General features: G+C 41.2%; 1 protein-coding gene and 1 long non-coding RNA gene across 15 annotated transcripts in view; both read right to left on the reverse strand.

Annotated features, from left to right (window-relative positions):
• ADCYAP1R1 (ADCYAP receptor type I) overlaps nt 1-12,099 on the reverse strand; it is a 148,116-nt gene extending 136,017 nt beyond the window's left edge. For 4 of the 13 annotated variants that reach the window (XM_068934134.1, XM_068934132.1, XM_068934131.1 and 1 more), the window contains exon 1: nt 11,396-12,098. The gene's annotated coding sequence lies outside the window, so the exon portion shown is untranslated. Of the gene's footprint in view, nt 1-8,455; nt 8,477-10,339; nt 10,720-11,395 lie in introns of those variants that run through there. The other 9 variants (XM_068934129.1, XM_068934126.1, XM_068934127.1 and 6 more) reach the window with 5 other exon arrangements.
• A 1,458-nt stretch (nt 12,100-13,557) lies between these two features.
• Nucleotides 13,558-24,945, reverse strand: part of LOC138066258 (uncharacterized) — a 29,828-nt gene continuing 18,440 nt past the window's right edge. Inside the window, exon 5 of one of the 2 annotated variants that reach the window (XR_011139496.1) lies at nt 13,558-13,730. This is a non-coding gene — a long non-coding RNA (uncharacterized lncRNA). Of the gene's footprint in view, nt 13,731-20,217; nt 22,351-24,945 lie in introns of those variants that run through there. The other variant, XR_011139495.1, reaches the window with a different exon arrangement.

A 24,945-nucleotide genomic window follows, 5' to 3' on the forward strand; every position in this document is an offset into this window, starting at 1 on the left:
AAAAAAAAAAGGACATTAACATCACAACTGTATTGCAAAATAAAAAAGGTCAGGGACCCTTCTTTGGCCTTGAGGCCAAGTAACATGGCATCGCTTATATCCACTGTCCTAAACTGCTTTGCCCCAAGTAGGAATGGCCTCATCCAAACTGCATTTGGGAACAGTCTCTTGGCCATGATATTTCATGAACCACCCTTGAGTGTTGTTTGAAAGGGTGTTTTTGGCTCTTACTTGTCAAAGGTGTTACTTATTAAAAGTTATATAGAGGGCAACTCATTTGGAAATCATATTCTTCCAAGTTATAGCAGATTCTTCTTGGTTTTTGTTTTTTTTTTTTTCCCCTCACTCATTTCAGCAGTGTAAATGATTATCTATTTTCCTAACTAGTTCTAGTCTAATTAACATTCAAGCAATGCTGAATCAAGCAATTGCACCATTGCTAAACAGCTCTTACTGAAAGCAGTCTCTTCCACACCATGGAAAACGTATTTTATCTTGAAAAGAAAAAAAAAAATCAGTTACTGCATACCTTAAAAATAAAACGACACATTGAAAAATCTAAACAAGTGATAAATGTTTGAGGGTGATACTTTGATTTTCTGAGCATGTAAGAGTTCTGAGGTTCTGCATTTTCAACAGATCGTTCCATATTAACTATCAATTTAGGGTAATGACAATGGCACTTTAAAGAAATCTTTTGGGAGAAGAGTGAGTATTCACTCTTAAATTCGATGCATCTAGAAAAGGAAATGTTATGATTTCTTTTTTTTTTTTTTTTTCCTTTTAGTCTATTAACCCTACTACGTGCTTGGAAGGTCTTTATTCTGTAAATCTATGAGGAGAGTTGTGATAATGTTGTGATAGCAACTTCAGATTTTTTCATACCTCTTCAGGCTAATCAGAGTGGGTTTCTTCCAATAATTTCAGGCATGTAGCTAGATGTCCACAGATAACTAAGTCATCCCAGGCTCTCTTGGAGGCAAGTGGAGGGAAGAGGCAATATGAGGGCACAGGTCATCTGATTTATTTTATATACCTGCTTCAGGATAAAATGAATTTCACCCCGCATTATTATGCTTAGATCTCTCTCAGATATAGACATCTTCTAGAAATCTTTTTAAACTATAAGTTCTCCAAGTGTCTCATGGGCAGAATGTTTGTTGTTCTTTCACAATCGAGTTCTGGTCTCTGCTGGAGCAGCGCGTTAAAGAAATCATCAAATAAATAAACAAGTTTAAGAATATGAACTGATTAATTTGAATGATTTATTCTAAAATAAATCAAAGATTATTGACAGAATATTTGCTAAGAGATATATTAAGAAAGAAGGATTATCTCTTTAATTTAGTGGCATTGTAGTAAGGTCAGGCTGCAATAAGCAGGAAGACTCTATTCAACAAACATTTCAGCCTTGCCCACACGAATGATAGTGGTTCCTTCCCTTAGCTCAATGGAAAACATTGTGTAGGAGCTCCTCTAAAACTACTCACAGGAAATTAAAAAGGGAAAACTCAAAACAACACGTTGAGCAAAGTCCCACTGTACTAACCTACTCTGTATGGTTACTTACGATCACTAAAGATAGTGGTTTACTGCTACAGATGATGAAGAATAAGAGATCATAAAGAACATTTTGCAGACTTGGCCATGAAAATATATGGCTGCCAATCAAGAAGCTAATCTTCCTAAAGCTGGCTGAAGTCATGATATTTGTAAGAAGAGCCTGAATCCCTTTGAACAAAGAGGATACATAGCAAAAGCGGTACTGAACAGGTCATGGCATACAAGGGAGCAGAACGTCATTGGAAGAATGCACTTGTGTTTACTCTTTTGCTCATTTGACTATTTAGTAGTCTGATAGTCCAGTATGGTTCATTTTGTTGAGTAGGAAGGAGCTTTTTTCTTTTTAGAGACTAGCTCCTCCTTGAAGGCGAAGGTCAGCTTCAGGAGACACCACTACTGCCAGTCGAGTTTCGAGCATGAAAGATTTTTTGTCCTCTTCATGTTCTCTTGCATCAGTCACTTCTCTTAGTCTTTTTGATCTTAGAGGAGGATAATTTGGCAGAAAGGTGAGTCTGATGCTTGCTAACGCCAGAAGTCAAGTTACGAGGATGACGGGACCACATTCTGAGCTAAGTTGCTCCACTAGCCTAGGAAGCCAGGTCTTGAAATGAGTTGTAAGGAAAGACGGAGATTATTATATATTGTGAGAACTTATACAGATGTGAAACAGCAAAATAGGTTCAGCCGTTTCAGAGTTTGTCTTCTTTATCTTTGCCAGTGCTGATACAAATGCACATTAAATTTCCTGTAGTATAGGTCATGAGCTGTGGTGTGATCTTTTACCTGTTGTAGCCTGAGTGTGACTGAGGCACTAAAGCTGGTCATTCTTCAGTCATATAGAAGTGGTAACACATTGGGGTGATGCGCTTTGGTAATGGCAAGGGCACAGCAGAAAGTCCAGAAATATCTGGCAGGCTGGAACCAGCCGATGTACGGCAAGCTGTGACATTTTGGCTTAAAGCTCTCAAAACCGATATGTAAAATGCAAGTTTGAACATGCTGTTAAAGACAGTAATAGGGATCATCCTGGACATGCAGAAAGGCATGCCTACATATTCTTTTGAATCTAGTCAGTTTAGATGAAATGGTTAGATTAAATTTCACTTATTTTAAATCATGTTGCTTATCTTTCCTAGCTCTTTCACAGCACTCCCTGTCCAGTATCTCCTTAAAATTAATGGGGGAAAAACCAAAAAAAAAAAAAAAGAGAGAGAGAGAAAAAGAAAAAAAAAAAGAAAAAAGAAAAAAGAAAAATGTCCAGTTCACCTAAGTTATTTTAGAAACCTGCTCTGTGATGAAAAGAATTGCAGTCTGGAGTCTGCTACCTATAAAGAGTGCATATAATGAATAGCCATTTAGTCCATCCCCAAAATATTCAAACATAAAAACCATTTGTATTTAGAGCAAGTAACTATAAGAGAAGCGAAAGCCAAGTTACATAAAATTACGCATGTTACGATTGTCTGAAAATTCAGAATGTTATTTTTCTAATTTAAACAAAAGGATATTGAAATTATAACATTTCATTGTAGGAAGGATAGTATGGGATAGTCTACCAGGTAGGAATATCTGATAAGAGTTTCTCCAGTGAGACAGCAAAGAAAAGGAGGTCATGTTAACAGTCACGTGAGCGTCCTTTTCATCTTTTCAGAAAATGGCCACGTATTACAAATTATCTGAACTAAGTCGCGTGCTTAAGCTATCACACTGTTGCTTTCATAATCATTTTATCCATATTTCCCCCACTAAACTTCCTGTGACAGGGAATAGCTCTGACAAAGGGTAAATGGTGTACAATAAAGCAGCGGTGCTCATGGAACTTTTGCATAGTAACTTAAGCATATACATAACATAAATATTGAGGTTTGTCTCAGAATTTGTTTTTGAATGGTAGAGCAGTTAATATGTGCCCTTGTTACTCTAATCCAGTAGGGACAGTGGGAAGAAAAGTAAGAGGTTAATATATGACAAAAAGATCAGTATGTCAGAAAAAAAAAATCAAGACAATAAAATCAGTAGGGAGGCACTTAATTTGGGACACCCTTTGTTTCGTCTGCTAGGAAGACATGAGACTTGTTTCTCCAGATCAGGAAGCTATAGCTCAAATGGATTTCTGAAAATTAAATCACTTTCTTTCAGGAAGGGTTATGTCAGAGGTTTTCCAAACTGATACACAAAAACATACTTCCTGGAAGAGCTTGAAGGAGCCGGACCTGTCAGAATAATTTTAAGGACTAGTGTTTCGAAGTGTTTTTGTTCTAAATAGGTCATGCTCTGCTTTAATCACCTCAGATCCACCTGCATTCCTTCTGGAGATGGAGAACTTGCCTAAAAAAATAAAGAAAAGCAACATAAGTCTTCATTGCGGTAGATGCGTACCTGACTTTCTCCAAGATTCGATCAGAATTTAATTCTGAGTCATCAGGATGGGTCAAAAACCCAGGGCAGGTTTAAATTAAGCCATCTCAGGTGCGTTTGTTCAGGACTTTTCATATTAAGGAGTTATATAGCTCACTTCAAAGTGGATACCTATATTTATTTAGATGAACCTGTCCCTCTGAACTTGTTTCACTGTATTGGTCTGGGGCCAAAGTCAGTAGCCTACGCACTGGTGCTTGGTAATGCCCCAGGAAACCTACCTACTCTCATACGGAAGGGAAAAGAGCAGCATTGTACCTCCTAGCCCCAAGTGGATGCTAGATGTCCTAGGGAATATCAGATGGCACTTGACACCTATATTTAGGTAACTGAACCTATTTTAAATCTCCTTTAACCGTGAGGGGAGCTTAGGCATTTCGCTCACAGGTAAACACTTCAAAGTACATACCTATCCTTAGATACCTTAACCTGTGAGCTGAATCCCATTTCTGGTCTATAAGAAACTATCTTAGCAAAAGAGACATGGAAGATTTCCATGCAGAGGAAAGAAAAGGACATGAAGATCGGAGATGAAAATCTTTCAAGGCTGCGCTTGCTGGGGGAAACCAAAAAGGTTGTGATATACATTTCTTCTCTCCTGCGTAATATTCAGGCTTCGGTAGTCTCCTTTGAAAGATCTTTTCCATCACCATCACTACTGCATCCAGCTGTAGTGTAAAAAGCAAATCAGAGAAGGAAAAGCTAAAGAATACATAGCAATGTCTAGGGACTTGAATGCTGTGGAGAAGCGGCTTGAACAAGGCTAATGGCTTTTTATGCTGGTCTCTCCTCTGCAATCACCAAGTACTACTTTCTCAAAAAAAGTTTGTTCCAGCTGTTCGCCCACTGTACATAATCATTGCAGCTAACTAACCCATTCACTAGCACAAAAACACCATCCAAGCTGTCAAACTTAATGCAACTTGAATGAATGAATGTGGATTGTGGAATTCAAGGCTCCAGTGACAGCTGTGACACATTCACAGCCTTAGTCATGATGAGCTTAAGCATCTGCGATATTTCTGATGCTCTCTCATCTCCTCTGCATCTTAAGATGGAAAGGATCCAAAGATCCAGTTCTCTTAGAAGACAGGAAATGAGTAACTTTACTAACTTTAACTCAGGCCTTTATACAATGCACTTGTACTGGCTTCTTCATATAATTTGTTTCTAGGCCAATTTTGAGAGAGAAAGTCCTATTGTCTGTCCAACATCTTTGAAATGTGAATACAATGTACTAAGTCCATGCCTGTATTTGGATTTTCGTACACAAATTGCACCTATTTAAGTATTTACATATAAGTATCATTATTACAAGAATTTTTTTTTAATTATTTTATTTGTAAATATGAATGTCTCATTTATATTTTTCCAAAAAATAAAAAGTCTTTTTATAAACTTCAGAAAAGTATCAGCAAAAGCAGAAACAGAAATGTTACGATTTAATAAAGCCTAATAAAGCATTCTAGAAAAATAAATTAATAATTTAGAATATCTTATCTATTTCAAAATGCCTTTCTAAATAAATATAATGTCTTTGGGCTATAGAGAAGTATATCTTTTACTTCTGCAACTTCAATCGCAGTCTACACACCATTGTGTTTTGAGGGGTTTGTCTATATTTCTTTTTCATTATTCGGATTTCAGTAAATATTTGTAAAAGCCATAGTTAAGGAGAAAGGTGTTAGTTAAATCCATTTATCAATTGACAGTTGGATTTTGTTAGCTTAGGACAGAGGATGCATTATAATAAGAGAGCATTGAGCTATTGATTTAGGGCAAAAAGCTAGCTTTCAGGTCACGTAATTCTAGGCATGTCAAGTGCTCCAAGCTGGCCAAAATGTATTTCACAAGGTGCCAACCCTAAGCTAATGAGATCTGGTCAGCATTCATTTGCATCTTCTCGCAACATACAGTGTAAGTATTCACAAGTCGGGTGTATTAGATCAGGCTTGGAGCCTTGCACAGCTTCTGGCTGGCTCAGGGACCAGGCAAGGCGAGCTGGCACGTGCCTGCAAAAAATCATATCGCCGTCCTAGCTGTGCTCTTGTGTGGATGTGTCCCCACCTAGTCGCAGAACGACAAACAAGCTTCAGGCGGTAAATGCCTCTGAGGAACTGGACATGCTCTGAAGACTGTAAACGTCGATACAGTGAGGAAGCCTCTGAGATCCTAAGTAGTCAATGAATAAAATGCACAAATATGTGGAGCGTTGCATGGGATATGTGGCATGAATGCTCCCTGGAAGGGACAGACCGAGCCTGCTGCAGGTTGGGTAAATGGAAGAAGGCAGTGATGAAGCTCCGGGAGCCACCGCAGCAGGCTTAGGCGGTTTAGAAAACTGGACATCTATCATGATTGTTGCTAAGAGCTAGCACGACATTACTAGCCTTCCCCTGAGCAAAGATGGGAGCAAGGGAGGGATTATGCTTCTCAGGCATGTCTCCAGGATAACACAATGGGATTCATCTCACCGATTTCGGATGTGAAGCTCTGAGGCAGTTACTGCAGGAACCCCTGTAGAGCGATTCATCTGACCCACTTCAGGATCAGATGAACCACCCTCTGCATGGGTAATACAGGGAGGGAATCTGGGGGAGGAGGGTATTCACCCGGAGGTGACCATCTGGTTTTCAGATGCCTAAGTGAGAGTACATGAAAGTCACCCCAGCCTGCCAAACACCCCTCCTGAACGAAAGCCTTCTTCCATGTGAAATGAATGAGGGTTTTGCCGGGGGATTCCTCAGGGTCAAGATTTCACCTTGAAAACAGGGCAATTTACACCTCCTCCAGCTGCTGCAGGACCTTGTGATATGTCCACTACCTACGACAAGAGAACACAATTCTGCCGCACATCCTTTAAATAAGAAAATTTTCCATCAGAATTCCCACCCGATCAGATAGGACAGTACTCTGGACCTTGGAGGAAAAAATAGCAGAACGTGCCTCATTTGGAGGAGCCAGGGAATACAAATCTATGCTATTAACCCAGCACACAGATCAAAAGAACTTCTGCCGTCCTAACCCTCAGCTCCATTTAGCAGGCCCAATGAATCCCGGATAGCGGACTATAATTATCCTTCCATTCACAGCTACTGAGCAATTCTGACCCGAGAATCCCAACCGGAACGCAAATACCATTGTGATTTAGGTATTTTGTGAAATATCTCAACAACAGACAGACAAACCTTCAAACAGATGTGGCAGAAGTGTAACGGTGTATGTCCAAGAGCGAGCTGTTAGGCTTGAAAATTTCCAGCATGTTATAAACAGACATTGTTATTATTGCTATTATCATCATTGCTGTTGAGAAAAGGAATTAGGCCATATAAATACTCATCCCCTTTCCTGCCATCTTTAGGGTAAGCTACGAGTGACGTTAGCACAAACTAGAATTATTGATTTGCTTTTTTCAATATATAAAATATTTAAATGGTTTTAAGCAGAGGTTTTCACACTTTAAGATAACATTTAAAAAATCTATTAAATAAATAGACTGGAGTAGTTTCACATCACGGTCCTATGATACACTCCGAAAACGAGATCTTAAAATGGTACAAGTAGCAATACCCTACGCCGTCCAAAGGCTGACACCTGAATGAGTGGGAACGAGACTGTCAGAATGACTCCAGGGCAGATAAACTCGGATGTCAAATGCAAATCAGCTCATTTCCTGGGACAGTTATGCTGGGAGAATTTAGATACAGCAGCAGCATAGAATTAAAGCAGCAAACAAGAGTCCCAGCAGCTGCATCCGCATATTGGTGCAGGACTGTTTCTGAGGGAACATTCCCCAGCACAAACCCATGTTAGCTTTGAGCGCTCGATGTGACGATGCTCCTATTTTTCTTTGGGAGAAGGAATGATTTAGTGCCTCCTCAGGAGCTATACCTTGAAATTATTAGACAGCTTACTGTACAGATCAGCTCATCAGTTTGCACAGGGATAGAAGCCACAAATTACAGTGAATTACCTAAACAGGACTGTAAGAATCTGGCCTGTTTTACAGGATTTGCTTGTTTGTCTTTTCGAGATAAAAGTTCAAGCCAAAGAAAACAGGTCGTTAGATTGAGAGAGCAAATGTACAAAAGCTGGTCAGAGAATAAAAGATAAGCAAAACAAAAGGTAGAAAAAAAGTCAATAAATGCAAAGCGTTTTGCAAAGCAAACTGCCGTTCTCGCCTTGTATGGATAACTGGTACCCAAATAGAGTTTCCAAAAGCCACTGCAGGCATATGAATTCTATTATTTATTACTAATTGTGGACAACTATCAAATACTTTTTTCTGTATGTGAAACCTTTGTTAAGAATTCAGCACAGAGGGAATTGGAAAAGGATCTCCCTGAGGGATGCCGTATAGAGCGGGTAGTAGGAGTACTCCGAAACGCAGTGGTGTGAAAGCTGTCCCTGCCACCACGGTACCCCTAAAGACAGCTTAAAAGTTGTGGATGGCGAAAAAGAGAAAGCCCCTCACCGGTGCGTTTACGTGCCTTTCGGCGGAGTCGTTCCAGCTTTGCTTTGGGGCGGAAGGCTGGCTCCCAAGTCCTGGGGAGCGCGGTGCGCACCGAATCGAGCCCCTGCTGTCCTCACAGGTGACACAGGACGACTGGATCTCAGACGCGAAAGGAGCGTCACAGGGAAAGAAAACAAGGGAACGTAAGCCAACCTGAAAAGGCACTTTGCTGACTTAAAGGTTGAGACTGTTGTCTCCGGGCCAGGTAGTAGAGTGATGTAAAACTAAGTATCTCCACTGTCTTCTATATCCTGGTATCGGCCTAACTCCCCGTAGCCTCCTGGTACATAAATGACTCTTCTGTTAAATCAAAAGTAACTGGAAGATCTCATTTATTCCTGCAAGTCTCTCAGCCTCTTATAAGTTACAGCATGATCCTGTCCTGAGTTTACTTTTTCTCTTTTTTTTTCCCCCTCTATGATTCTTAATTCAAATAATGCTGGTTTCACCAGAAGACAATCTGAGCTAATTTAGGAATTAGACTGTTTGTACTAAGTGTGCTCAGAAGGAAGGAAAGAAAAACAAAATCTGCTATATTCAAATGAATCAGCTTGGGGACAGAGGTCCCAACTGATCAAAAGCGTAGGCACATATGGAACTCAACCCCAGAAATAAAATATCTCCGGGATGCCGGCTCAGTCAGCCAAATCAACAGAGATGTGTTGAACAAAGGTCTGAACGTGATCAACAGCACAGCCCACAATCTCAGAGATCTCTATTTCTTTTCTGCCTGGTAGAAACAAAGCTACAGCAAAGCTTCTGCCTCCGTGTTTATGAGATTCACATATACGCTGACAACGGGAGGAGATCTACAGCGCTGTATACTGCTGTGACACCACCATGCAAACAGCAGACATCTTAAATGTACGGGGAAGAAGGAGTACTCTTGTTTTCTTTCGGGGACACCAATGAAAGCTGGACGACACCAGCCAAGGAGCCACCGCAACGCTAGTTCCCTGCTTAAAGATCAATGCGCTGGGCTGGCGGGCTTTGCTTCTGACTTGCCGAGGAGCCCCCACGATCTTCGAGTCAGCTCAGTGCCAATGGTCATCCTTCCACTCACTGCACACACGCCTTCGATTTGAGAAAACAAAACAAGAGAAGCCTTCCACTCCACAACGTCCAAGACAGATTGCCAGTACAATAACAGATCAGTCGTCGTTGCCCTGAATGGACAACGAAGCAGCAACCACTGCCCTCAGCACATAAACACAGGGGGAAAAAAATATCTATATATATAAAACCAGAAAGATGACTGAGATATAAACGGAGACATCAACTTTAACCCAGCTCCCATTACTGCACTGAGTAGCACTATTTAGCTATTGATCAGAGTGGAGCAGTGTTGTTTTACTCATCTTTTAGGACAACTCCTTTCAAGAGAGTTCCAGCGTGTTTTGCGTTAGCCAAGCAAGGATACTTGCATAATATGTTCTTTTTCTGCAGCGATACCTACATCATTTCAAGCAGTTTGCCTTCCTGCTCTCATTGACAGTAACCTGAAACAGTCATATATTCCCTTTCATTAGAATGTATTAGCCGTGGAAATGTTTCCCCACTGTACCTCGCCAGTGCTGCATAGGAAGGATACAGAAAGGAGATGTCTGTGTGCCCAAGTAACACCAAATGAAAATCTATTTTTGTTGACTCCAGCAAATTAAAAAAAAAAAAAAAACTACTTCAGTCATGTTGCCTGTTGCAATATCAGTCCAACACACGCACGGCAATTAACATATATAAACAAGACGGATGGTAATCCGTAATTCCCTAGGAAAGAACTAGGTTACTCTGCTGCCCTATCCATTTTGGTTAATATTTTTTTTTATTATTATTATTATTACTTACAGTGCTACTTCAAGCTAACAGCCAGATTCTGTTTACCAGCAGATTCAATGCAGAGGAGAATCACCGACTTCCAGGGAGTTCTTCCAGATGAACTTCTATGTAAGTGGGATGATCATCTAGCCATACACACCTCTAGGTCACTAAACAAATCTACTTTGCTTTTTTTTGCTGCCTTTTCCACTCCTGAGCATCACGCTGCATCATCTTTCTCATGCTGGCAGTGCTCTTAAGATTCCAGTACATACCTGGACCAATGTACATGTTAAATTCACAGCATAGCGGTAGTCTGTCCTGTATGCTAACCCTCTGCCTTGGATGTACTTTGCATAAGGATGGTAATACTAGAGCCAGCTGTTCAAATACTGATGAGAAGAAGCGCACGGAGGCGTGCAAACAGAGGTCAAAGGCACATTAACATCAATTTTGACTACTACCCTACAGCAAAAATAGAGAAGTCCTGCCTCGGTGCACCGGTTGAAGGGTGAATGAGAGTTTCTGCGGCAGGTGAAGATGCAGAGCTGCAAAGGGAGCCTTGAGCCTGAAAATGCCAACAGCAGCACTGGGGTCTGTTAGCAATCAGGTTTTATTTACCAGCCATGTTGTGTTAAAAACAGACGTGATTCCCATACTAAGCGCGTTAACCTGTCGCCACGCGCGAAGGGAGATTTTTATTCCTCCGAACGGAGCAAAACAAACAAAAAAAATAAATCCAAAAAATAAAAAAATAAAACCAAAACAACCACGCGTCGCGCGGCCGCGTCTTCGCAGCCCGCAGCCGGGTTTGCGGCAGGCTTCCCAGGGCGATTCCGCTGGGAAGAAGTATTTCCCCCTGGGAAGCGGGGAAGACCGGGGCACGGCTGGGAGATCCACGTCGGGGCCGGAGGCGGCGGCGGGCGCTGCGGGCGGGCTCGGCGGGGCGCAGCGCGGCTCCCCGCTGCCCCGGCGGTGCTTCCGCGGCCGGCTAAGCAGTGCGGAGTTTCCCCCCTCCCCTCTTCCCCCCCGCAAACCTCCTTCCCCGGCCCCCTTCGTGGGTATGCGGAGCGGTGCGGGACTTACCGCGGCTGCAGGGGGGGTCCGGTCCGTCCCGGTGCTGGAGATGCTGCGTTACCCCTGGGCGGCGAGGAGGTCCGAGCTCCCAAGCGGGGCGAGGCGAGAGCTGCAACTGACCAGCTCCCCCCTTCGCCTTCCCCTCCCAAACACACACGCCGAGAAATTGACCAGCTGGCCCAGAGGTGAAACTGACCAGGAGACAGAGCCCGGCTCCTTCCTCTCTCTCTCTTCACCCCCCCCCCTCCTCCTCCTCCTCCTGGCTCACACCGGGCGGAGGAGGGGTGGGCGCCTCCGAGGGAAATCAAAATTCCTCCTCCCTCGTCTGCCGCTCATGTCCAGGCTGCCCGTGCACAGGGGATGATGGGCCGCGTCCTGGCCATGCAGGAATGTGCCATCGCTAAATCCAAAAAAAAAAAAAAAAAAGAAAAAGCAGCAGCAAAGAAGGGAGGCAGGAGATTTGCAAACTTTTTTTTTTTTTCTCTCTCTCTGGTTTTCTTTCTTTTTTTTTTTTTTTTAGGAAATTGTTGTGGCTTTGGAAGTGGTGGGAGTGGGGAGGGAGAAGTGGTTGGAGGAGAAGGGGGTTCAGGCTGGATCAGATGCTCTGCCTGCCAGTCAGGGCGATGGTGCGCTCGCCTCTGTATTTCTGTGTGTGTGTGATTCTCATACCCAGACAATGCTCTGCAAAGCGAGCTGGTCCTGCGGAGAAATGCAAACGCCTCCTCCCCCAAGTGCCTGAGGAAAGGAAAGGCGACATGGAGCCAATCGCTTCTCCTTGGCTAGTCTCATTAATATGGAGAAAAGAGAAAGAAACCAATGAGGAGGAGGAGGAGGAGGGGTTTATTCAAATTCAGTTTCTTAAATCAAACTCTTTTTTTTCTTTTTCTTTTTCTTTCCCACTCTTTTCTCCCCCTCCCTACTCTTCCTTCTCCCTGTCCCCTAAGCACCATCTTTGCTGCCCCACAGATTTTTCAGCTGGCGAGACAGAGTCAGCAAAACACAGTGATGGAGGGAGGATAGCATCACTGCTGGAAGGAGGAAGGGGGTGTGGGAGGGAGGAAAGGAGGCAGTTTCTCCCTTGAGCTGCAGAAGAGTTGGTGGTAAAGAAAAGCGACAAAGTAGCTCAAGTTGGCAGGGAGGGGAACGGAGGGGAAATGGAGCAGGAATTTCACCTAGAAGTGTCATTTTGCGGATGGTATTTGCAGATGGGCAGGTGGCCTGTGTCCAGGACCAGCCCTCTGAGCTTGTGGAAAGCATCCCTTTCCCTCCCACACCAGAGACACACACCCAGGAAGGGAAGTGGCTGCACAGGAACAGCAGCAGCTGCACGAACCTCACTTCATGGCTACACAGCTCAAGGTACCCCCTCAACAGCAGTGCAGTAGAGGTACCTGTTGCTGGAAATGGAGCAGAGCTGTAGAGAGGATCGAAGTTGCTGGTAAGAGGAGACGGGATGTCCAGCTAGTTCCTCTACCTGGTTCCTGGATAGGAGCAAGGAGGCACATGCCGCTGTGAGGGAATCTCTCAAAAGCATCCAGTTTCCACTGCCTTCGGCAGAGAGCAGCTCTCAAGCAAAAGCCTCTCCCAGACCCAGGAAACTGGTCACTAGAAGAGTCTGAAAATCTTCCACAGGGACAGTGATCCAGGCCTAGAGGAACCCTCTACTGCCACAGGCCCTGCAGATCCATGTCAGGAACAGGAGGTGCTGAAAGCTTGCATCCCTATCCTAATTTCCTGAGAACTGTGCTGCACGAGCACCTGCCTTCCTATGAAGTTCTTCCAACCCTTGTGAAGTTTCACAGCTCCCAGGATACCAATTCTGTGGGTCTTCACAACCTGCAGGCCCTTCCATCCACTTGTCTTCCATTTTCTGCACCTCCCAAGTATCCCCCACATTCTGTTTCTCTTAGCTTGTAAAACTATTTCAAATTCCTTGCCTTCACCTGCTTTTCTAATTAGACAAAGAGAAAACAAGTTAATTTGGTCACAAGACCAACCAAAACTGTTCCCAGTTCAGTGGTCACTAGTCTGTTACAGTCACTGTTACTCTCAGTCCAGGTGCAGGAGCCTAAGGGGGATGCAGCTCTACAGCAGAACCACTGGACAAGGCAGTGTGCATGTTCCCAGTCCCCTGGCACAGTAACAGCCCCATGGATGCGTGACCACCTTCTCCTGAGAAATGTATGCACAGACACAGTGTGGATGCATTCAGCTCTGCTTTTTATTCCCGCATCATGGAGCAGGCCAGAGAATTAGCTGGACTTTTCAAAGCTTTCCTTTGCACTTTCTCCTTTTCCAGTTATACCAGCTTCTCTGGCCCCATCTCACAGTTTTTAGCAACCTGCTGAATGACAGAAAAAAAAAAAAAATTAGATGTCTACATCAAACGGTTGAGTTAAAAACCCTATGTAGTCTTTAGGGATAGCAGTGATTGAGAAATTTGTTATCTATCAGGCTTACTTTGTATGTCTACCTTATGTGGGATAAGATCCCATTTAATTTAAGGACTAGATTACCATAAACTATAAAGGGAGCCAAGAGTAACTAAATCAGATGTAGACGTCTAACACGTAGCCTTATTTTACTGCATCCTATAGGATAAGATGCAGGACAAAGAAATCTCCATAGCAAAGTGATTGATCTTCCCAAGAAGATCACCTATGCTCACCCTGTAGATACAAAAAAAGAGAGGAAAAAAAAAAAAAAAACCAACATACTCAGCTATATACCCTCAAGACTTCCAGAATTTATGGCAGTGCTGCTTCAAAAACCAGGAGCCTCACTATGGAATTTTCCTCTGGGATGCTAAGCATGGAAGTAGGCTCCCAACTGTTCAATTATTATGTCTTGCTCCAACATCTGCTCCCTACCTTCCCAGGAGAGGGGCAATGGGCCAAGAGAATCATTCAGTGGCCTGGATCCAGCTGCAGTTGGACTGCACTGCCTTAGATGATCTCAGCTGATACCCGTTTCAGTTTTCCTACAGAAATAGGCAGGAGAGTCTGTCTAAGAACTTCTCTCTCCAGAGAATACTGTTTTCTTTAGGATAAAACAATTATGCCATTTTAAGGCTATGGTGCTTTATTTTTATGCTCATGAGTAGTCTATTAAATAAATCTTCATTATTTAAGAGTAGGTGAAGTAAGACAGCCATTATCTTGGTCAGCATAGGGGTCTGATGGCGCAGGAGAAGACTTCCTTAGAGAGAAGTGTGACTTGCTGCTAAATGACCTGGATAGCCAAATATCTGTCATTCTACATAGGGGCAAGATGCTGGTTAGCTGGTTGCAAAAGTGTTTGCTGAAACTGTGTTAAAGGTGTTTTGTTGCAAGGCCCTTGTCCTCCTCTATTCTTTTGACACCTCAGGCGTGATTCAGTTGACCAAACAGCTATATCTGAGCCAGTCAGCCAAGTTTCCCTCCATATTAAGGGCAGGTCTCATCACTACAGACTCTGGAATGTAAGTCATGATCCATCTCAGTCCAAAGAGATACTGAAAACAGCTCAGAGGAACTGTCCCCTAAATGTGCCTATTTCTCTCCAGTGATGTAAACAGACTGCATGCACATATACATAATCGGCATATTTCCCAGCATCTTCCTAGAAACACAGACCTGCCCCTGCTCTGCCTGACACAAGCTGTCCTCCACCCAGTGACCTGTCACATCAGACATATCTCTCATGAAATCTGGAAAATAAGCTTGATTTAGCCCAAAGAAATTTGAAAAGCTTGGAGTCCCTCTACTAATACCACAATCTATCAGTTCTTCGCAACGGAACTGATGGGAGAATTCCAATGGTAACATTTACTGGAGAGTGATTATAAAAACCATTGTAAATGTCTAACTTTTGTTCTCTTTGTTGCAAAAAGGTTTGCATAGTGGTACATTATCAGCATGAAAAATGGCCAGACCTACCAACTAGTAGATTGCTGATGGTCAGGAAGAGATCCCACCGAGTTCTGAGGGCAAGATATGGTAGAGGTAGAAAGTGGGAGAAAATACAGCTATCACGCAAGCCAAGGCAGTCCTTTATTCCCTTTCTGGCTATGGAAATGATCTGCAGTAGTTTAAGACATTTCAACCAGTAGAACTGTGTCCACGGAGAGGGAAAATGCATATTGCTAAATATCCTGGTATGATTAAAAGGGATTTTCCTGGTGTGCAGACAAAGGTCTATATGATCGTGTTAAAATGAGGTAATTCAAGGTCTGAACTAAAAGAGCATTATGTATCTTGTGTGTGTACTTTTACTCCGTAGTAACTATAGGGAAGTTTAAGCCCCAGTGATGTTTACCTTAGGGTGCTTGGAAGTAGCAGTGGACATGAGAGCAGACATCACCGAGGAGCTGAGGTGCTGTAAATTCACTCCTGATTGGATAGGAGGTTTTATATGGCCATCCTCTAAGGGAATTTAACTGAATCAAAGCCCTAAATCCTGGTATCTGGTCTTCCTCCCTTTCCCTCCCCTGGCCCTGTAAGGAGGTTTATTGGAGAACAACTGCACCTTCTCTCATCAACTCCTCACTCTTTCCTCACACGCTTGCTGCTGCAGCAGATACTGCAGCTTGCCACACCGAAAAATCAATAGGAGAAGATACATATTAAGCTTGGTTTACAGTGCATGCACATTAGGCTAACCTGTCCTCGACTCCAGCTTCTCCAGATGCAAAGATCACTCCCTAGAAGATAGGCACAAGAGAAAAACACTCTCTGCTAGCTAGCTTGCAGGTCACATACAAAGACGGTCATGCTTATTTCAATTATGGCAGACATGCGTTATGCCTTCATAGACTGCCACTCAACAACGCATAACATCTCAAGGACAAAAGGTGGGATTCAGCCTGCAGATTAAGAAAGACAAACGTAGATGTCCACATGTGAGCTAGGCAACTACACTCCCACTATAGTCAATGGAGATCTAGTCACTATAGTTAGTGAGCCCTAGGGATATATTCAGCCTCTTCTAAAATAGATACTTCAGTGTGGTCAACAGCTCCTTGTACTCTGTTGTCTCACTACATATCTACAACTTAGGTAAGATTTAGGAAGCAATCAACTGCTTAAAGATGAGTGTCTAGTGCTTTTAGAGATGCAGGTCCAGGAGGGCTATGGGTCTCCAGTAGCTCCTCTATTGTGTCTACCAGCCCCAAGAGGATGTCTTAGATACACTAAGTCTACTAACTCAGATGACAAATGCAAGGCTCCTGTGTCAGTGTGAAATCCTACCTTTCCTGAAGTCAAGAGTACAGTTTTCATTAAAGTTAAAATTATCTTCTCTGTCTGAAATTGTCCCTCTCTCTCTGGAGCCCCAGCCTCTCTTGGCAGAAGGGCAGAATCTATTCATTCCTCTTCTCAGGTAAATAAGCTGAAGATGTCCTCTGACAGGCTCTTGTGATTCATGATCAGATGGTTAAAGAAATTATATTGTGTGAATCACCCCTCCAGTGAAAGTTACCTTCCCACTAAGGGAAAGAGGATGTGCATCAGCTTCTCTGATACAGAGGAAATGGGAGAAATGAACAAGATAAAACAGGAGGTCAGTAAGATGATCAAATATATGGAATGACTTATCTATAAGGACTGAATAGACTAAGACTCTTCAGCTTTCAAAAGAGAAAACGGAGTGGGAAAATGCTGGTAGCTGGTGAAATCATGACTGGCATTGAGAAAGTGAATAGAGAAAAAATATGTTAATTATCCTTCCTAATACAAGTACTAGAAGATGTCAGATTAATACTAGTGAGAATCTGGCTTGAAACAACGCAAAAAAATCTCACCATAACATGTTACATGACATTAAAAGTTTCCGGGGGTTTAAAACAAATCCGTGGAGGAAATGTTCATAGAGGCAATTAAATACCAGAATACCACTTTTGGCTCAGAATGTCTCTGAGACGTAGGTCTATTCATGCTGGGAGAGCATTTAGGGCACTTACGCCTCTGCGCTTGCCCTCACCTTATATTCTTTTTGAGGGACCTGCTATTGGCAAGAATAGATAAGATTTTTTGACTCTGATCACTAGGCTCGGAGCTGTCTAGTTGGGAAGCTGAGACACACTTGTTTCTGCCAACTCGGTTTTGAGGACAGTTACCTCTAACAGATGATCCAAGTAAATAACTGCAAGATAGTAACTTCTTACCTCTCCATACTGTGACCAGCCACAACCTACGAAGATGCACTTTGTGCATCAGACATTTTACTTTTAGAGGTTGCCTAAAGCCCAGGCCTCATTAGACATCTTTCAGAAATATATAATGCCATTGACATCCTCACACAAAGTACCTTGACATTCAACTTTTCAGCTCTGGGATCTGTATTCAGGAGTTTCCCTCACAACTGGGGCAATAATACTTTTTTTTTTTGTTTGGAAAAAAAAAGTAGTTTCGAGGAACAAAATTGTAATGGAATCAGATTGGGTTTGATGAATAAGGGAAAAAAAGGATGGAGAGGTTTCATTTCAGTGCTTATTCAATGAAGCATTTGGACAGTTTGATTTCCTTTTTGAGATGTTTAGTGAAATACTTGAGTCAGTCTAGAGAGAAGTTTTGTACTTTTTCAGATTTTATCGGGAAAGGATACTTTAGATTGATATAAATTGATTTATATATATATATATATATTTTCAATTACTGTTCAGACCTAAACTGAAAACCTCCAGCATTCTCATACCCTACTTGCACCCTCTCTATTGTTTTTGGCCCAGATATATCTCACCTTATTTCAGGCACTTAAACAAGTGAGTTTTTTTAGGACTTTCTTTTCCTGTCTCTAGAGATAGACTCCTCAGATGAGTGCTGGGATACCTCTGAGATATCAGTGTCTGTCCACTAACTATAAAAAGGAGTTCAGAGTGGCTCTGTTAATCTCATTGAAGTACTTCTAGTTATATGAGATGAATGTGCAGTAAATGCATATCACTTATGCAACCTAATTAGTATTTTCAGGTATATAGTATAAGGACCTAAGATATTTCTATTTAGGAGAAAACGATTTGTAAAAATATCATTTCTAAAAGAGGGTCTTTCTTACTATTAAACTTGAACAAATAAAAGTCAAGTAACACTTCTACTGGTGGCATTCTTGATAGGTGGGCTATCCCCTTCTCAGTTATATGCCTCTTGACTGTAGTCCATTATTTTGCCCAGTTTTATAATTATGATCTCTAAAGTATTCTCTGATTGAAAGGCACTCAATTGTCTATGCTCCTTTAATAGACATTCCTAAGAAAATTTTGCTTGACTTTTAGCTGAATTATGCAATGATGTTTCTGTTCCTTGGCTGCATAGCCAAACATTCATGTTTAGGTATCTAGGGTTCAATTTCTATGTTGACTTGCAAAACAGTCTTGATATTTGACCCACCAAAGGTTTGCAGAAAGTCTTAAGAAAGCAAAAAAAAGCTTTGTGCTTTGAATAAGCAAAATGCAAGTTCTCTAGATAACGTATTTGCTAATAATTATAGTGAGTGTTTGTTAAAGTCTACTTTACCTCCTCTTCCTCCTTACTAATTTTCTTATGCTGAGTTTTTCAGGGAGAATGTATGGATGAGAAACTTGAGTAACATAAATAAAAACAACCAGACGGGGATGCATTCTTGTTTTAAATAGAAGGAGCTGCCTAGTCACGCAGATGTGATCACACTATGCTCATGTGAGAAGGAACTTTGGGTCAGATGGTACTGAAGGGAGCTGAGGTTGAAATGAACAATCCAAAGAGGTGATATTCACCTTCTGCCACTCAGCTCTCCACGAGGACATTTTCCCAGGTCCTTGATGAAACAGCTAGGAGTTTCTTTCCTTCCCAGACCTAGATATGACTGGAATTGGAGATAACGCCAACGATAGTTATGTTACATCTCCATATTTGGCACTCACTTTCCATATCTGGCAAAGGAAACATACTATGTTCTGACAGCACCATTTTCCTTATCAGAAGGCAGGAGGAACAGATACGTAATGACTTAGAAAGCACAAGACTCAAAAAGTCGTATTGCCTTGTACAGGATGCTGGTTAGGGAGGTGCACCTCCAACGCAAGATGACGCTATGTTCAAACTGTATGTTAAGCTCAGGCTGGGGCTCTGGATTTTATCATAACGAGCCTGTGAACCTGCTGTTATCATACCTGAAGTCAGACTCAAGTTTCAAATGGAAGGCAACAGCTCAGATTAGCACTGAGAGACAGTCTACTGATTTCATTTTCTTTGTTCCTGGAAGTCTGGTTCTCAGACCAGTTGCAGCCAAGATATATATAATAATAGATGAATTAAGTTTTCTGCCTTCTAGGAAGGCAGGGAAGAAGACGTATTGTGCGTTGCTAGCTCCGGTCAGAACTGGAAGCCAGCAACCAAGTGCTGAGAAGCTGTTAGGGACGGCCTCTGTGTTGTGACCCACATCCCGCTCAAGCACACCCTGGGGCACACAAGGCAGGCTGGCCGCAGCACAAGAGGAGTTACGTCGAGCCAGAAAAGGGATCACCATGACTATAAAGACTTTTGTTAGGGTCACAGTCCTGAGAACACCTGCATGCGGCCTTTATTTTGTGCTCATGAATCATCTCACCAATTTAGCGAGTGTGCTCAGAGCAGCAAGGGTATGTACTACGCATAAGTGTCAATGGGATTTTTAGAGGAGAAGATCGCAATTTTCAAATAAATATTCTTGGGGTTATTTTGGTTTGCTTTATTTATTGAGAAGGGAGTTGTAGAGTATTTTTAGGTAGGGCATTGGAGAAATGGGGAGAGAATGTGCTAGTGCTCAAAATAAAAATTAAAAAAAATAGTTATCATAAAAGATTTATTTGTCAACCAAATATTTGGAGTATCCATAGAAAGAGTCAGACAAAGCAGCATTAGTACAACAAGGCAAAAGTACACATCTGTCTCTATTGATAACCTAGATATCAGTGGTCTACAGAAAGATTCATTGATAACCCTCTACGTTTCCAACCCTAAAATTTATTTAAAGTAGCTCAACATATAGGATGATTTTACTACTAATATTTTTTTTAATAGAAATTAGTGGTTGTTTCAAAGGAAACTATGCAACTATAAATAAGGAAAGTAATATCCACAGATGAACAGATGTAATGAGTATTCCCCGTCAATATTTACCTTAGGACAACGGGTATCATAGTAGGATAAAGTTCATAAGCAGCTGGAAGAAATAGATGTCCCCTGGAGACTGAGTGTTGTTAGTTATTCATGTTTTCCAATAAATATGGAAAGGGTTCCCCCCAGGTATACAAACCTTCATAGACTTTTATCAGGATGAAAAGTGTGGATACCTATCAACATTTCTTAAAGTTGTTTTTTTTTTTTTCTTAATATCAAACCCACCCTAGAAAGTTTTCGCCTCAGTCTTCATACCTGCAAATGATGGCTTGAGGATTTATGGCATAAGCCCTGATCCAGACAATTTCTCCTTTATTAAAGCACAAGAAAGACACTAGTGAAGCAGATTCAGGGAAGAAGTGACTGATCTATTCAGCTTCCTTCTTCAGCTGACACTGAGCTTCCTTCATCTTTCAGACTAGGTCTTCTTTTGCAGCAGCTGGAAGATGCATTACATCCTCCCTAGACAGCTAGAGTTATTAATGACCAACTTGTGCTTAAATTCAAAGGTCCCACTTCCCATCTGAATTATCTTGATTTATAAGTTGTTTTTGTCGCTTTAGATCATTCTGTCTTGCTTCATCTGTAAGCATAGATGGCTCTCCTACCCGTTCACTCAAATGATTTTCTACTAATTTATCTGATAGGATGTTTTGAGTTAAAATCTTTGCTGCCTTCCTCCTTGCGAGGTGAAGATCATCCAAATGCTGTGGTCATAATCCCTGATTCTGGAACTCAAAATAACCTAAGTCTTACATTTGGAGTTCTCTTCTTGAACACAGACCTTTGGAAGGAGATTCTACTGCTGAAGGAAGAAAACTGGGAAAAATAAAAATCCAGCTATAGAAGAAGGCCAATAAACCTCTTTTCCTTCAAAACAGGATAATCTGGAAGGGAACATCACTATAAAGTGGGCTACAGAAGGTGTTTGATTGGTTTGAGCAGCAAATTCATGTTAGACAAGCCATAATGAAAAGCTGGTGGTAGAAGCAGATCACTACTACATCTACAAATGCAATTCATAAGGCTTTCTCATTTGAGGCTTTTCTTATGCCTTCTTTTGTTGTTTTAACAGATTTAATTTTTTTATTTGGCACAAATAAACCATCATTTATCTAGAAAACGAAGTTTGGTCCTTTCATGTATCTTTTGGAACTTCACCTCCTCATTTTCCTACTTCTTTTATTACATATATTTGCTTTTCCTGTTATGTTATCTCACATCCTAGGTGTTATACAGTGTTTATTATGTAAAGTAATACCTTCCACTGTGTGAGTCATTAGCAATGGGAAAAGATCGACTTCATCCTTTACAAAAAATCTCCCCTGCTTGCATCAACAGAACAGCTATATGTGTTGCTAGTGGTAGATTGCCATACATTTAGTAAGACAGACCCTGTAATGATGAATATGCTTTGTCGCTGGACTATCCGTGGTAATTGTATTCAGTTATGTTCTTTTCTTCCCTACCTTTTCATTATATTTTTATCTTTTTCTACTTGAACTATTTCCCTCTACATCTGACTGAAGGCCAACTCTCTTTGTCAAATACAACAAAGATAAAATTCTTCTTCTCTCCACTTTTAGAAGTTTTCTCTTCTGCTATCCACACATTTTATGATGCTCTTTGTAGTCCAACGGACACTGATAGGAAATCTGATGACCTACAGGAGACTGTAGCCTTTTTGGTGATCCGCTCTCCTTCTCTGACCATGCAATACAATGCAATACAATCAAGGCAGATTCAGAAGGAATTTCTGTCCTCCTTTCTTTTAACACGAATACAAGAAAATATTGAATAAGGTTAAATCTCCACAACAAGAATATACTTGCTCCTAAAGGTCTATCAAATCTAGAAGAGAAAAGAAAAACAAAAGCTAGTGATTGAAAGCAAAAGCCAGACAAATTCACTTAAGATACAAGAAATACCTTCTTAAATAGGGAAGAAAATTAACTGCTGGAATAAGATACCAGAGGAAAAGGAAGATTCTTTATCTCTAAGGGATTCATCTAATCAAAAGTTAGATGAACACCTGCAATGTATATAGCTGAGCTAATCCTTGGCTCCCTTTCTAGTTGATGGAGGTCTAGTCCATACAGTCAGCAGAATCAGTGCACAATTCATCTCAGTCTCAGGGAGACATGCGAAATAAATGAGACAATCACACCCTAAAGCTGTTAATTCTCTCCATTAACTATGAAGGATCCTTGGTCAGACTTAGGTAATTGCGTAGTCAACATCTAAAGACAATTAAGATGAACCCCCCTCTAGTTGTCTACAAAACAAATCCAGTTGTCACCTTAAAGAGATACTTTTTGTCCAAGCATAAATCATCGATCTCAGTAACTGAATTAAATTTAATATGGTCAGATAGATAAACAGTTGGGGAACTCTAGCCTAATAAAAGGAAATACTTCTTTGCAAGACATGATTACAGCGGTGGAACACATTGCCATAAGAAATCATAGAGACCAAGAGTACAATTCGGAATGGATGGAATTGGAAAATAACATAAATATCCAGAGAAAACATCCAGAGAAAACATTCATAATGATGAAATAAATTTAGTAAGAGATATTAAAGCTATTACTTGAAAGCTTTAAACAGTCCCTGATTATTAAAGATCAAGGCAAGACTAACACAGAATACGTATTAGCCTAGACATTAGGTCCTTACACGTTCATCTGATACGTCTTGTCCTGGGCACTACTGAAGACAGGATTAGGTGGGCATTGGTTCTAACAGAATCAGGAGATCCCTACATTCCCAAAACTTCCAGGGCCTGTCACATAGCAATAAGTGAAGAAAAGGAAACCTGTTCATCCTAGTTTCTGATGTCAGTAAATCAATAAATAGATAAACTCTGTCCTTTATCTTTTCTCCTGGATTTCTATTTTCTGCAAGGATTTATTATTTTACTTACTAAAATTCAAATGACTTGTTTAAATAGATTGTGAGTTTCTTGAATTTGCCAGTTCTCTTTCAACAGTAATAATGAAAGTTATTTAAGTTACAGAGGGAAATGCATGTTGCACAAAGCCAAATTCAATGAGAGTTACTTGCCTTAATTGCTAAAATCAAAGTCATGCTGAACAAAAGACTTCACACCGTGTTATGGCAGAAACAAGACAAAGTAGAGTGTCACTTCTGGGGAGAAGATCCAGAAAGTTATTATTTAACATACCTTTTATGTTCAAAGTGGTTACCTTGCATTTTTTAATCATTTATGCTTGTTTTACTTAATCTTACAATAAAATCAGTGCATAAAGTCAATAGGTTTAATATAACTTGCTTTGTATTTTTGTCAGTCATGTATCAGAATTTAGCTTAACTCTACACACATTCGACATCTGAAATGAAGAGTTCTTCACATCTTGTTTTAAATACCAGCTTTGTTTCTGCTTTCTGTTCAGTCAAAGCATACTCTGATCGTAGCAAGCTGACACAGCATAGGGTAGATATAATGCATTCTCATCCTATAATATTGGCAGTCTGTGGGGTTTATTGCCTTGCAATAGCAAGATTAGCAAGAATTAACTACTACCCATGTCCAGAGCAAATCATTTTTCTTCTTCATTTCATCAGAAAATCATTAATTCACTAAATCTCTGTCTTACAGAGATTAATTTGTTCTTGCTCATTTTAGTTTAAATTCTTGTATAAAGGCTGCAACATTTCCTCCTTAATTAGTTCAAAGCTTTGCACTGTATCCAAGTGTAGCTGTTTGCATTTCTCTCCTAGTTTTCACTCCTCTGATTTACATCCATCTATGCTGCTGCTTTAGAGAGGAGCATTTCACCTGCCTGTCTATTATCTTTCACTTCCTCGGTTCACCTTCCCATTCTTCTGCAGACCTTTCCAAAGAGGAAACTCCGTGAGACTTTCAGCTGATCCATTTAGGCCACTTCAGAAGCTTCTGCAGGCCTGCTCAGTGTCACGTCTGAGCATCTCACAGCCTTCAGGAGTAAATTTACCACTTTGTAGGAAGTGGTGAAATACCAGGTTTTAGAAAAATGGAAAATCTAAAAATCTAGCATGCCATTATTCAACACTTTTTGTCTCAATAGTAAGGGTGAGTGTCACAGTGCCTCCCTTTATAGCTAGTGGAGGGATTCTTAAAACACAGTTTGTCTCCTCTGAAAGCAAAACTCTGGGATGAGCTTGTTCCACTAAGTGAAGACGGCTAGAGCATAAATGTTTACATGTATAAATGTGGAGGGGCTACCACAACAGCCTCCTCCTCCAGGTAGGCGCATACTTTGTAGCACTAAGGTCAATAATTTCTGCTGTAATACACATTATTAATGCCATTTTAATGAGCATTTAACGGTCCGAGAAGAAATACATCCCTCAGACGTCTCCAGTGATATCCTTAGTTTCTCACCAAATACGCGTACACGTGATACTATTAGTTCTACATACAGGATGAAATTTCATATTGCGAAA

Source organism: Struthio camelus, chromosome 2 (assembly GCF_040807025.1).
Source record: "Struthio camelus isolate bStrCam1 chromosome 2, bStrCam1.hap1, whole genome shotgun sequence".
Taxonomy (NCBI): domain Eukaryota; kingdom Metazoa; phylum Chordata; class Aves; order Struthioniformes; family Struthionidae; genus Struthio; species Struthio camelus.